At 42.5% G+C, this 12008-nt stretch overlaps 1 protein-coding gene across 6 annotated transcripts in view; it reads right to left on the reverse strand.

Moving 5' to 3' along the window:
* Positions 1-12008, reverse strand: part of dnmt3ab (DNA (cytosine-5-)-methyltransferase 3 alpha b) — a 620530-nt gene that overhangs the window by 409669 nt on the left and 198853 nt on the right. The window lies entirely within an intron of this gene.

Raw genomic sequence — 12008 nt, forward strand, 5'->3', positions numbered from 1 at the left:
TTCAGTAATTTCCCTCAATGTAGCAAGACTATACCTTTTCCCGGTTTCCTTCTGGGTTAAAGTTTATTAAAAGTCAGCTGGGGACTCTACATGAATGGGTTAACACATTGTTATGCCAATGTTGCAGAGTGTGACTTCCCCCATTGTTCTATGAGTTAAGGCAGTGAACATTGGCAGGCAACATGGGCATGGAATTATTAAATAAAGCCTGAGTGGACAAAGGAAATTACAAAAATTACAGAATGAGTTAAGCAAAGTATGCATGTTGGTCAAACAATGGCAGGTAAAACTTAATGCAAGCAAATGCAAAATGTTTCACACAGAATGGAAAAATAGCCAACACAGAGACTCCATGAGTCGTGCTCTCATAGCTAAAGATGATGTTGAATAAGACTGAGCATTCTTAATAGACTCAATCCTGAACAAGTCCAATCAATGCAGAAGAACAATCAACAAAGCAAATAAAATGTTGAACTACATAGCTAAAGCAGTAGAATACAGGTTGAGGGAGTGGTAAGCAAACTTTATAGCTTTGATGAGATCATAGTGTGAGCGTTGTGCCCAGTTTGGCTTTTGAAAAACAAAGGAGACGTTTGAGTACTGGAGGCAATGCATAGAAAAGCCATGAGGTGCACCCCTAGTGGTGGTGGTCTGAATTAGAAGGAAAGACTGGAGAAACTGAGATTTTTCAGTCTGGAAAGGAGGTATCTGATCTTCTAAAGTCATGTAAGCTAATAAAAGATATGGAAACGTTTAATTCAGAATAGTAACTGTATTGAATAGAATGATCAGCTATTGTGGGCTTTGGAAAATATGAAGAGCAAACCATGCTACCAACAATGTGTGTGTGTGTGTGTGTGTGATGGCAAGAATTCTTGATGCCTCAAAAATTTGGATTTCAATGTTATTAAATACTTCAAGAATATACCGCCGAAGTTCACCTACAGTAGCGACACCCAAGGTATCTGACTGGCAATAACTAAAAGAATGCAGCACTGCTTATTGATATGGTCAGGAAACTATTTCACACCACAGTTGACTTTTAAGGACATCTTCTGGGTCTTTACCCTCTCCTCTGCTTCTCCAACAGAAGAAGCACCAGTTAGCATAATGCAATTCTTCTTAAGTACTGTATTTTTATATTCTCCTCCCTTTCTAAAATTTGTTGTAATGAGGACTCATTACTTAGCTGCTGTTCACTGCACAAAACAGTTGCTTCACAACTCCCATTGAAACAGATCCTCGTTATTGTTTCCTGAGCCAAAAGCACAAGCAGAGAGAAACCTTCCAACCAGGACAAAGTTCAGGGTGAGGAAAGTACACCGCATGGCAAAAAAAACACTTTATGTCAATAAGACAATCTGAAAGTAGATTTGCATTGGCACAGGTTGTGTTTATGTCCATATGCCAAACTGAAAATTCAGGGATTTTGATTTTTTTTTGACAACAGAATAAAAACTTGTACGTTATATAACCAGGGTTTTGGAAACCGTGGGCTAAAAGACCTCTGAAAATACTGGCATTAAGAAGAAAAATCAGGTAAGACTTTTGATGAGTACCAATAATAAATACAATTCCTTTTTTGACTAATAATTGTACAGAATTTTAGCAGAGTCATTGGCGCAGTGATAATGTCACTGGACTAGTAATCCAGACGCTGAAGCTCATTCTATAGGGGGTTCAGATTTGAATCCCACTGCAGCAGCCGGTGGAATTTAAAATCAATTAATAACTCTGGAATTAAAAGCTGGTCTAATGGTGGCCGCGAATCCCATCCGGCTCACTAATTTCCTTGGTCCGAATTTTACCTTTGGTAGGCGGGCGCAAGCGGTGGGGCCAGGAGCAGCTGGGAAACTGTAATTTAACGCTGGCCGGCCAATTCATGGTCAGCCAGCATGAAACGCACGCTGAAACGCTCAGCGCAGTCGGTGTATGTTGGGGGGGGGGGGGGCGATGACATTTCTGCGGGCACGGGTGAGCGCTGCGAGAAAGCTTCACGAAGGCAGACGGCCGCCTCGGGGAGAGCCGCTGAGCTGCAAACCATCAAATAAAGGTTTAAAAAGCTGCAAAAAAAAAGGTCCATGCATCACCATCCGATGCCTGAAAATGTCACTGATAAAAATGTTGTCCACAGATGTTAATTTTTATTTTGTTCCATAACAGAAATTTCATCCCGCCCTTGGATGAGGTTTGGTGAAAGATGTAAAGGGCTGCCTGGCCGACTTGCCCGTCTGCCGGCCGTTAGGTTGGACAGGCCACGGAAAATCAGGGACAATAGCCCCGTTAATAAGCTTAATTGCCCTCTTAATTGGCAGCAGGTGCGCTTCCAACTTCTGCACGCGCCCACCGAGCGGAATGTCCCGTGAATGAGCGATAGCGTCAGGACGCTCACCCAACGTCTTCTCCCGCAATTTCGTGCTCGATCGGGTCAGGTGCATGCAATTAAACCTCTTGTGGGAAAGAAATCTGCTGCCCTTACCTGGTCTGGCTTACATGTGACTCCAGACCCACAGCAATGCGGCTGACTATTAAATGCCCTCTGAAATGGCCAGGCAAGCCACTCAGTTGTATCAAAGTCTAAAACAAATGAAACCGGACAGACTTCCTGGCATCGACATAGGCGCCGACAACAGCCAACTCAGCCATTAACCCAGCAAAAGCCCTCCTTACTAATGTCTGTGGGCTTGTGCCAAAATTGAGAGAGCTGTCTCACAGACTAGTCAAACAACAGCCTGCTCCTAACGGTCATACTCATGGAACCATACCTTACAGACAATGTCCCAGACACCACCATCACCAAGCCTGGGTACATCCTATCCCACTGAAAGGATAGACCCTGCAAAGTTGGCAGCAGAGTGTGTACAGTCATACAGTGAAGGGGGCGGGGGGGGGAGTAGCACTGGGAGTCCTCAACGTCGACTCTGGATACCATGAAGTTTCAAGGCATCAGAACAAACTGGGCAAGGAAACCTCCTGCTGGTTACCACCTACTGTTCCCCCTCAACTGATGAATCAGTACTATCTATGTTGAACATCAACTGGAGGAAGCACTAAGAATGGCCAGGACATGAAATGAGCTCTGGGTGGGGGACTTCAACGTCCATCATCAAGAGTGGCTTGGTAGGACTATTGCTGACCAAGCTGGCCGAGCCCTAAAGGACATAGCTGCTGGACTGGGTCTGCAGTTCTGGGTGTGGGAACCAACGAGAGGGAAAACCTACTTGACGTCATCCTTGCCAATTTACACATTGCAGATGTATCTGAACATGACAGTGTAGGTAGGAATAATCATTACAGAGCCCTTGTGAAGACGAAGACCCATCATGTTGCCACCCTGCTAATTGGAATAGATTTTGAACAGATCCAGCAACTCAAGACTGGGCATCTGTGAGGCATTGAGGGCCATCAGCAGCAGCAGAATTGTACTCAACCACTATCTGTAACCTCTTGGCTCACATATCCCCACTCTATCAAGCCAGGAGATCAATCCTGGTTTAATGAAGAGTGCAGGGAGGCATGCTAGGAGCAGCACCAGGCATACCTAAAAATGAGGTGTCAACCTGGTGAAGCTACAACACAGGATTACTTGTGTATCAAAAAGCATGAACAGCAACTGATAGACAGAGCTAAGCGATCCCACAACCAATGGATCAGTTCTAAGCTCTGCAGTGCAGCCACATCTGATTGTGAATGGTGGTGGACTGTTAAACTAAATGCAGGAGGAGGCTCCACAAATATCCCCATCCTCAATGATGGAGGAGCCCAGCACATCAGTGCAAGAGACAAGGCTGAAGCATTTGCAGCCACCTTCATCCTGAAATGCCGAGTGGATAATCCATCTTGGCCTTCTCCTGAGGTACCTAGCATCACAGATGCGAGTCTTCAGCCAATTCGATTCACTCCACGTGATATCAAGAAACGGCTGGAAGTACTGGATATTGTAAAGGCTATGGATCCTGGCAACATTCCGGCAATAGTACCAAAGACTTGTGCTCCAGAACTTCCCTTACCCCTAGCCAAGCTACTCCAAATAGCTACAACATTGGCACCTATCCGGCAATGTGGAAAATTGCCCAGATGTGTCCTGTACACAAAAAGCAGGACAAATCCAACCCAACCAATTACAGCCCCAACAGTCTACTCTCCATCATCAGCAAATTGATAGTGTCGTCGACAGTGCTATCAAGCAGCTCTTATTCAGCAAAACCAGTTCACCGATGCTCCGTTTGGATTCCGCCAGGGCCACTCAACTCCTGGCCTCATTAAAGCCTTGGTCCAAACATGGACTAAAAAGCTGAACTCAAGAGGTGAGGTGATTGTTACTGCCTTTGACCAAGCATAGCATCATGCAGCTCAAGCAATACTGAAGTCAATGATAATTGGGGGAAAACTCTCCACTGGTTGGAGTCGTACCCAACACAAAGGAAAATGGTTGTGGTTGTTTGAGGTAAATCATCTCAGTCCCAGGACATCACTGCAGGAGTTCCTCAGGGTAGTGTCCTAGGCCCAACCATCTTCAGCTGTTTCATAAATGACCTTCCTGCCATCGTAAGGTCAGACGTGGGGATGTTCACTGATGATTGCACAATGTTCAGCACCATTTGTGACTCCTCAGACACTGAAGCAGTCCATATCTAAATGCAGCAAGACCTGGACAATATCCAGACTTGGGCTGACAAGTCGCAAGTAACATTTGCGCCACACAAGTGCCAGACAATGACCAACTCCAACAAGAGAGAGTCTAACCATCTCCCTTTGATATTCAATGGCATTACCATCGCTGAATCCCCCACTATTGACATCTTGGGGGTTATCATTGACAAGAAACTGAACTGGACTAGCCATATAAATACTGTGGCTACAAGAGCAGCTCAGCTGGGAATTCTGCAGAGAGTATATCATCCCTTGACACCCCAAAGTCTGCTCATTGTCTACATGGCATAAATCAGGGGTGTGATGGAATGCTCTCTACTTGCCTGGATGAGTGCAGCTCCAACAATATTCAAGAAGCTTGACACCATCCAGGACAAAGCAACCTGTTTGATTGGCACCCCAACCGCAAACGTTCACTCCCTCCACCACCAATGCACTGTGGTAGCAGTGTGTACCATCTACACGATGCACTGCAGGAACTCACCAAGCCTCCTTAGACAGCACCTTCCAAACCCACGACTGCTACCATCTAGAAGGACAAGGGCAGCAGATGCATTGCGAACATCACCACCTGCAAGTTCCCCTCCAAGTCACACATCATCCTGACTTGGAACTATATCACCGTTCCCTCACTGTCGCTAGGTCAAAATCCTGAAATACCCTTCTTAACAGCACTGTGATTATTCTTACAACAATGCATTGCAGCGGTTTAAGAAGGTAGCTCACCACTATCTTCTCCAGGGAAATTAGGGATGGGCAATAAATGCTGGCCCAGCTAGTGACACCCACATTCCATGAACGAATATAAGAAAAAGTAATGGTAATACAGCCAACCTTTAAAATCACAAAAGATCCTTTCTTCAAGCGATGCAGAATAAAGGAGCTATAATTTTAAAAATATTTAACTGGCATCTCATTTTTTAGCATGAAAGTTAAAATCATGTTGCTTATAATTACAGCCTTTTGAAAGCATTTTTTCAAGGCTGAGGAGGAGGGAGGAGGAGAATTTTGGGTCAGAGGGTGCACTTCTGTGGTTTTACATCCCTGCAGATTCCCTTCAATATGTTACTGTAAATAAAAGAAGTAAATCCCTCAGTTGGAACAACGGACAGAGAAGGCAATACTTTGGCCATACATATCATGGAGGCAGCATTTCTGATCAATCAGATTAGAAATGATTTTAACATGCAAAAATAAACAGATTAAAATGTCATCTCTCTTGGGTGCACAAGCAACGTTAACACCGCAGTTTATCACAGAGAATAAATACCAGTTCTGAATGATTTCAGTTTGCTTTGGAATAAGTCCATGGATGCTAAAGCCAGAGCCATATTTCCATTATGCAGTCCACTCCAGAATAGCCCACCCCTTTAACAGAATCTCTGTTACCCAAATAAGCACAATCTGCGATATCATGGTTATGCCCTTCTTCATGATTGTACTGTCAACAATATTCTCTGAAGTGAATTAGAAACAAAAACACATCTCCCATCTTCTAGTCCTTTTTTTGCTTTTAATTCCCCTAAACCTGCCCAATCGAAATGTTTAACAACCTTAGCAACTTAATTTAGGTGTCATTTGTAAACGTCTCTGAACAGAAAGAGTACTTTTTGTTTTATTGTTCTATTGTGCATCTGGTCACACACCGGAAGAAACACTGAACTTGCACAATGCACATCTCAGGTTTGCATGTTTTAAAAACCTGTATGCAAGCCCAACTTGCACCGATTTCACAGTGTACAAAAATAAACAAGAATACATGATTTATGCTTGTAGAGGCCACCAGGAAAGAGCAAAACACGTGATCAACTTCGAATCTTGTAAAAATTTGCAATCCTGATGCAGTAATTAAAATTCCTGACTCATGTTGATCAGGTTATTCAACAAGGGAATTAAGGAGTTGTGCTCTCCTAGAATGTTCTACAGAATTCACGCTGAGACTGCAGCTGGTTGACAGAAATATTATACAGAACTCGTGCTGAGAATCCAACAAGCTAGCAGGGGTGTGCTACAGAACTCACAGTGAGAACCCTTGAGCTAGCAGGGACATGATATAGTGCTCACGCTGACACTGCAGTGAGTTATGAGAGATGTTGTACAGAAATCACACTAAAAATTTAGAAAACAACTAGAGGTATATTACAGAGATAAATTGGGACTCCATGGATGTTTTATACAGCATTTTTTTTCCCTAGCTTACAATGGTAACTATACTTCCAAAGTATTGTCTGTGAAGTGTTTCAAGATGTCCTGAGGTCATGAGAGGCCCTATCTAAATGCAAGTTCTTCCTTTCCTTCTAGTAGATGCTGAAACTCCAAGGAAGTGGCAAAGATGCTCCATGTCCCTCGCTCAGAGAATGTGTTACTTCTGAGCCCAGAACAGCATGGAATTTTTTGGCCAAAATTCATTTTCCAAATGAGACTGAGTCCATGCATCCCCAGAAAGTGTAGACTTTTTACACTGTACGTGGAGATTTTCCAACAGTCTGGTGCCTACAATGGACCAGCCAATTCACTCTTTCTCCACCTATGGAATCCCATTCCCTAGTCCTCCAGAGCAGAAACATTACTAGAAATAAAAAGAAGGAATTAAATAGTATTTCTATAAAATTAGATGTCGAAAATATTAAAGGCATTGATAAAGCTTTAATTAAGCCAGAATTGTCTAAAATACAAAAAAAATCTGAAATGAAAACTCAGTACTGATCTGAAGTACAAGCAACTGGTGATCTATTGCTCCCCTTCAATTATTTTTGTTACAATTTGCAGCCGGTCTAATTAAACATTGATAGAAAACTATTTTGTCTGCTCAAGTATTCCTTACCAACTAGACTGGATGGGTGTGGCATGTTAACAGGGATCTCTCTTTTTTCAGCCCACCAGCCCGTGCTCAATGCCTAGGAATGAGCTATGCCAGGTGGGAAATTAGCCACCTCCTTGTAGCTGGGAACTGTTTCTGGGCAGGAGGTAAGTCTGTTGCAGGTACTGGTTCTGTCACACACATGACCTTACCTGCTTTCTGTACAAATGCTCTGACGACACTACCAGTAAACTGTGTTTGAGGCCCCCCTGGACCAGACCTTGAAGCTGTGGTTCCTACCTCACAAACATATGAGTGCTTGGGAAAACCTCACCTTTGCCTGTTTTGTCTCTCTGCCTTTGACTGCCCAACAACATCTTCCACTCAAAGCAACTGAGACAGACCTCCAGGCCTGTACAAATGTTGTATGCCAAATCCACAGCCTAAAATGAATTTTTACATCAATCTGTAACTTTCTCTTACACATTAAAGCTGTTAAAAATGACCATTTAACTTTTTAACCTTAGACCTTTCTTACCTACTGCTATTCCAACTGATGTCCAAAATCAGTCCTTATTTCTAGCTCAGTGTGGAAGTCACCTCAAAAAACAATGCATGCATTGGCATTTCACCCGAGTGGCCATGAGAGACAGGTAGCACCAGAGTTCAGAACCCTGAAATTTCAGTGAAGGCAGCCAGGCTGATTTTAAATTGCAGGGCAGTCACAAGGCCCAAACACCAACTGTGTAAATACAGGCAGGATCGCATGCTTCAATATGACTTAAATTGAAAATCTTCCCCAAGATTAGTGTATTTAATTATCAGGGAAGGAAGGTAAATGAAGTAGACAGCCTAAAAGTGTTTCAGAAGCAATCTACGTTTGTGGGAAAGGAATGCATTGATGGCCACGGTGCATAAAAAAACAATGGGCTTGATGGACCTTATTGTCTTTTCCAGTTATGACCATCAAGAACATATGAATATACAAATTAGGAGCAGGAGTAGGCCATTTGGCCCCTCAAGCCTGCTCTGCCACTCAACAAGATCATGGCTGATCTGACTGTAAACTCTTTTCAACATTCCCATCTACCCCCGACAACCTTTCAGCCCCTTGCTTATCAACCATCCATCTGCCTCTGCTTTAAAAATATTCAAAGACTCTGCATCCACGACCTTTTGAGGAAGAGAATTCCAAAGACTCTCAACCCTCTGACAGAAAAAAATTCTCCTCATCTCTGTCTTAAATGGGCAACCCCTTACTTTTAAACAGTGACCCCCTAGCTCTAGATTCTCCCACAAGAGGAAACACCCTTTTCACATCCACCCTGTCAAGACCTGGCAGGATCTTATATGTTTCAATCAAATTGCTTCTCACTCTTTTAACCTTGAGTGGATACAAGTCTGGCCTGTCCAACCTTCCCTTGTAAAACAACCCACCCATTCCAGGTATTAGTCTAATAAACCTTCTCTGAACTGCTTCCAAAGCATTTACTTTTTCCTTAAATAGGGAGACCAATATGGTACACAGTACTCTAGATGTAGTCTACCAATGTTCTGTATAACTGAAGCATAACCTCCCCACTTTGGTATTCAATTACCCTCGCAACAAATGATAACATTCTATTAGGTTTCCTAATTACTTGCTGCACCTGCACGCAAACCTTCTTCGATTCATGCATTAGGACACCCAGATCCCTCTGAGTCTCAGAGCTCTGCAATCTCTCACCATTTAGATAAAAAGCTTCTTTTTTATTCTGCCTGCTAAAATGAACAATTTCACATTTTCACACCTAATACTCCATTTGTCAGATCTTGACCTATCTACTTAGCCTATCTGTGACACTTTGTAACCTCCTTATGTCCTCTTCACAACTTTTACTTTCCCACCTATCTTTGTTCCATGAGCCACCTCCTGTCACATGTAAACTGAGATAAGCTACATACCGGGTTGACCTGATCTCGGAAGAATAAAGAACAGAAACCTGTCAGGGACAGCAGCTGAGACCTGACTTCACCATGATTCTACAGTGAAAACACAGACAATGCAGAAAGCAGGTAGAATACTGGGAATCTCTTTAAGTGAAAATGGTTAGCATGTAAGGATTTACAATGCTTATGCATTGACAACACCAATTAATGTCGGAAGACATCTGCTTCCATTGACCTTGTAAGGAACATTCTAAGTTTAGAGATGCTGCTTTCATTCTGTTATCAATGAAAGATGTTTGGGAAAGAAAGGAACAAATGTATTGTAAATGCATAAGCAGCTTTCAGTGAAGTGGCCAGATGATACAATGGAACCGATTTTAATTTCTGGAAAATAGTGGGCAGTCGAAGTGTGCACACCTGATTTAAATGCTGTGAGGTTCAACCATTTTGAGGCCCAGGCTTCCTTTGCATGAGGCCAGTGAGGCGAATTGCTGGTTGTAGAGGGTCAATAAATTAGTCCCCTCTCAAGTGGCAACACTCAGCAACAAGTTAGAGCCCCATCTGGTATAATTTCTTCCTATCATTTTTGAGGGTCCATTGAGCAGCCTCTTTAAGGACTGTTGCTTAGGCTGCTCAATGCCAATACAAATTAGCAGAACGTTGGCAGTGTACAGTGCACCTATTTGTACCTAAAAATTGGAACCGGGGTCCCATTTGCATCATAGAACTCCAATTTGCACATTGCAAGCGGCGTCCAACCTGAAACAGGTGGCTGCTTCAGCTGATCTTCTCAAGGCCCGGTCCAATGTAGCAGAGGCCGGAGTACTATAGTGACTCAACATCACTTTCAGACCAATAGCACCCCATTTACTGCAGCCTAAGGCAGTTAAAATCAGTCCCCGTAAATATAAACATTTGGTTATGTAGTGGTGTTCTCATTGTGGCACTCTGTAAATCAATAACACAAGAAATATAGCCAAATAAAAGGCTTAACAGCTTTTTAAACATTCAGTCAGCCAGATAACAAGGAAATGCAAAGTTCAAACACAACGTTAAATCTGCAAGAAAAGAACTGCCTTTTGGTAAATATGATTAGCAGTGAGGAGTGTCTATTTCTCAGTGCATACCTGTCCATAGTGGTGGTACAACCTTAGTGAAACAATGGTAATACAAATATAAGAAGCTGACTTTTCCATTATTTCACTCAGATAATACCACCTCAATAGGCCGGAAAGTAGTAGTTAACAAGCAGCTTATTTTTTCTGCTGGCATTAAATGATAAACCTACAACCCAAAGCAATCGATAAAGAACAAAGATGGTGACTGAACAAAAGTGAAGGTAGAGTGAGCAGAAGTATTTCATTCAAAACTGAGAGCTATTTCTACTTATTTTATCAACTATATAGGCTTATCATTGGACTAATAATGCTACTGATGTTTGATTACTTTTATTACTATATTCAGTACCTCATAGCACAATAATCTGAATTGATGTATCCCTTTAAAGACTGCTGGTTCGGTCACATATATAGCACATTTACCATCACTGACTGTGCAAAGGGCAGCTCAATTTTTCTTTGATGGCCTCTAACAGGTATCTATTCAGATGGGCAAAGGAACTAATGCCTGTTTCAGGCATGGGTCCTGGATAACGTTTCATCTGCCTTCACCAAGATGGTGAGCAGCACACTTACGACATGTAATGATTTTACCCGGCATATTGGTTGCTTTAGTGGTAGGTTTGTACCTGAAACCAGGCGTCCTGCCATCCAATTTTAGCCCGTCACTTTATTCCATGAAATTGAACCATTTACAATAATTCCAATGCATTCTATATTCACAATACAGAGCTAGCTCACAATCACATTTTTTGTTGCACTGACCCTAAAGGCAGGCAAAGGATTATTGGGTTAATGGTACGCTGAATTAGCTACTTAACTGCATGAATTAACTTTAGTTTTCTTAGAACCCAAAATCTATCATTCTTTTATTGTGTGGAAAATGGGTCAATTGTCCGAAAGTACGCCCAACATATGTGGTTCTCCATCAAAACTAAAAGGTAAACAAACAGCAGTTTAATTGTGAAATCGGGGTGAGAGCTCAGGTCTCCACCCACTGGGACTGACTGGAGCAGATTTCTAAGCTTGCACATTCTTGATCAAGCATGAATGCTACCACCAAAGGTTCATTTTGTGTCATAGTTGATTGTCACAGAACCTATGCACCTCGGAACTAATCATCAAGATACATTATTTTCTTCATACACAACTCAAAAATTCATGATAGTAATAGTCCTTCCTGTCTAGGTATGGCATAAGTTGGCTGCATGGGCCAATAATGTCCAGTCACATTAGGAAGTCAGTGATTATGAAAAGCTTGCTGTCTTTGCAGCTGCTAATGTTGGTTGCTGGTGAACTAATAATAGCGAGTTTAGTGATAACACGGATTCAGATAGTTTCTTAATGGAGTAGCATATTTCAAAGCAGCTGGCTTTTGAGATGTTCTGTAAAGCAGCAGTCACAGAAGCCTGTGTGCAGCTTATTTAATATTTTCTCATTTGAGGTTTGGTGCATGGTGAAGTGTGACATTGAAAGGAGAGAAAGGAAGTGTCCCTTAAGAGGAAAAA

This window comes from Carcharodon carcharias, chromosome 5 (assembly GCF_017639515.1).
Source record: "Carcharodon carcharias isolate sCarCar2 chromosome 5, sCarCar2.pri, whole genome shotgun sequence".
In the NCBI taxonomy this organism is placed as follows: domain Eukaryota; kingdom Metazoa; phylum Chordata; class Chondrichthyes; order Lamniformes; family Lamnidae; genus Carcharodon; species Carcharodon carcharias.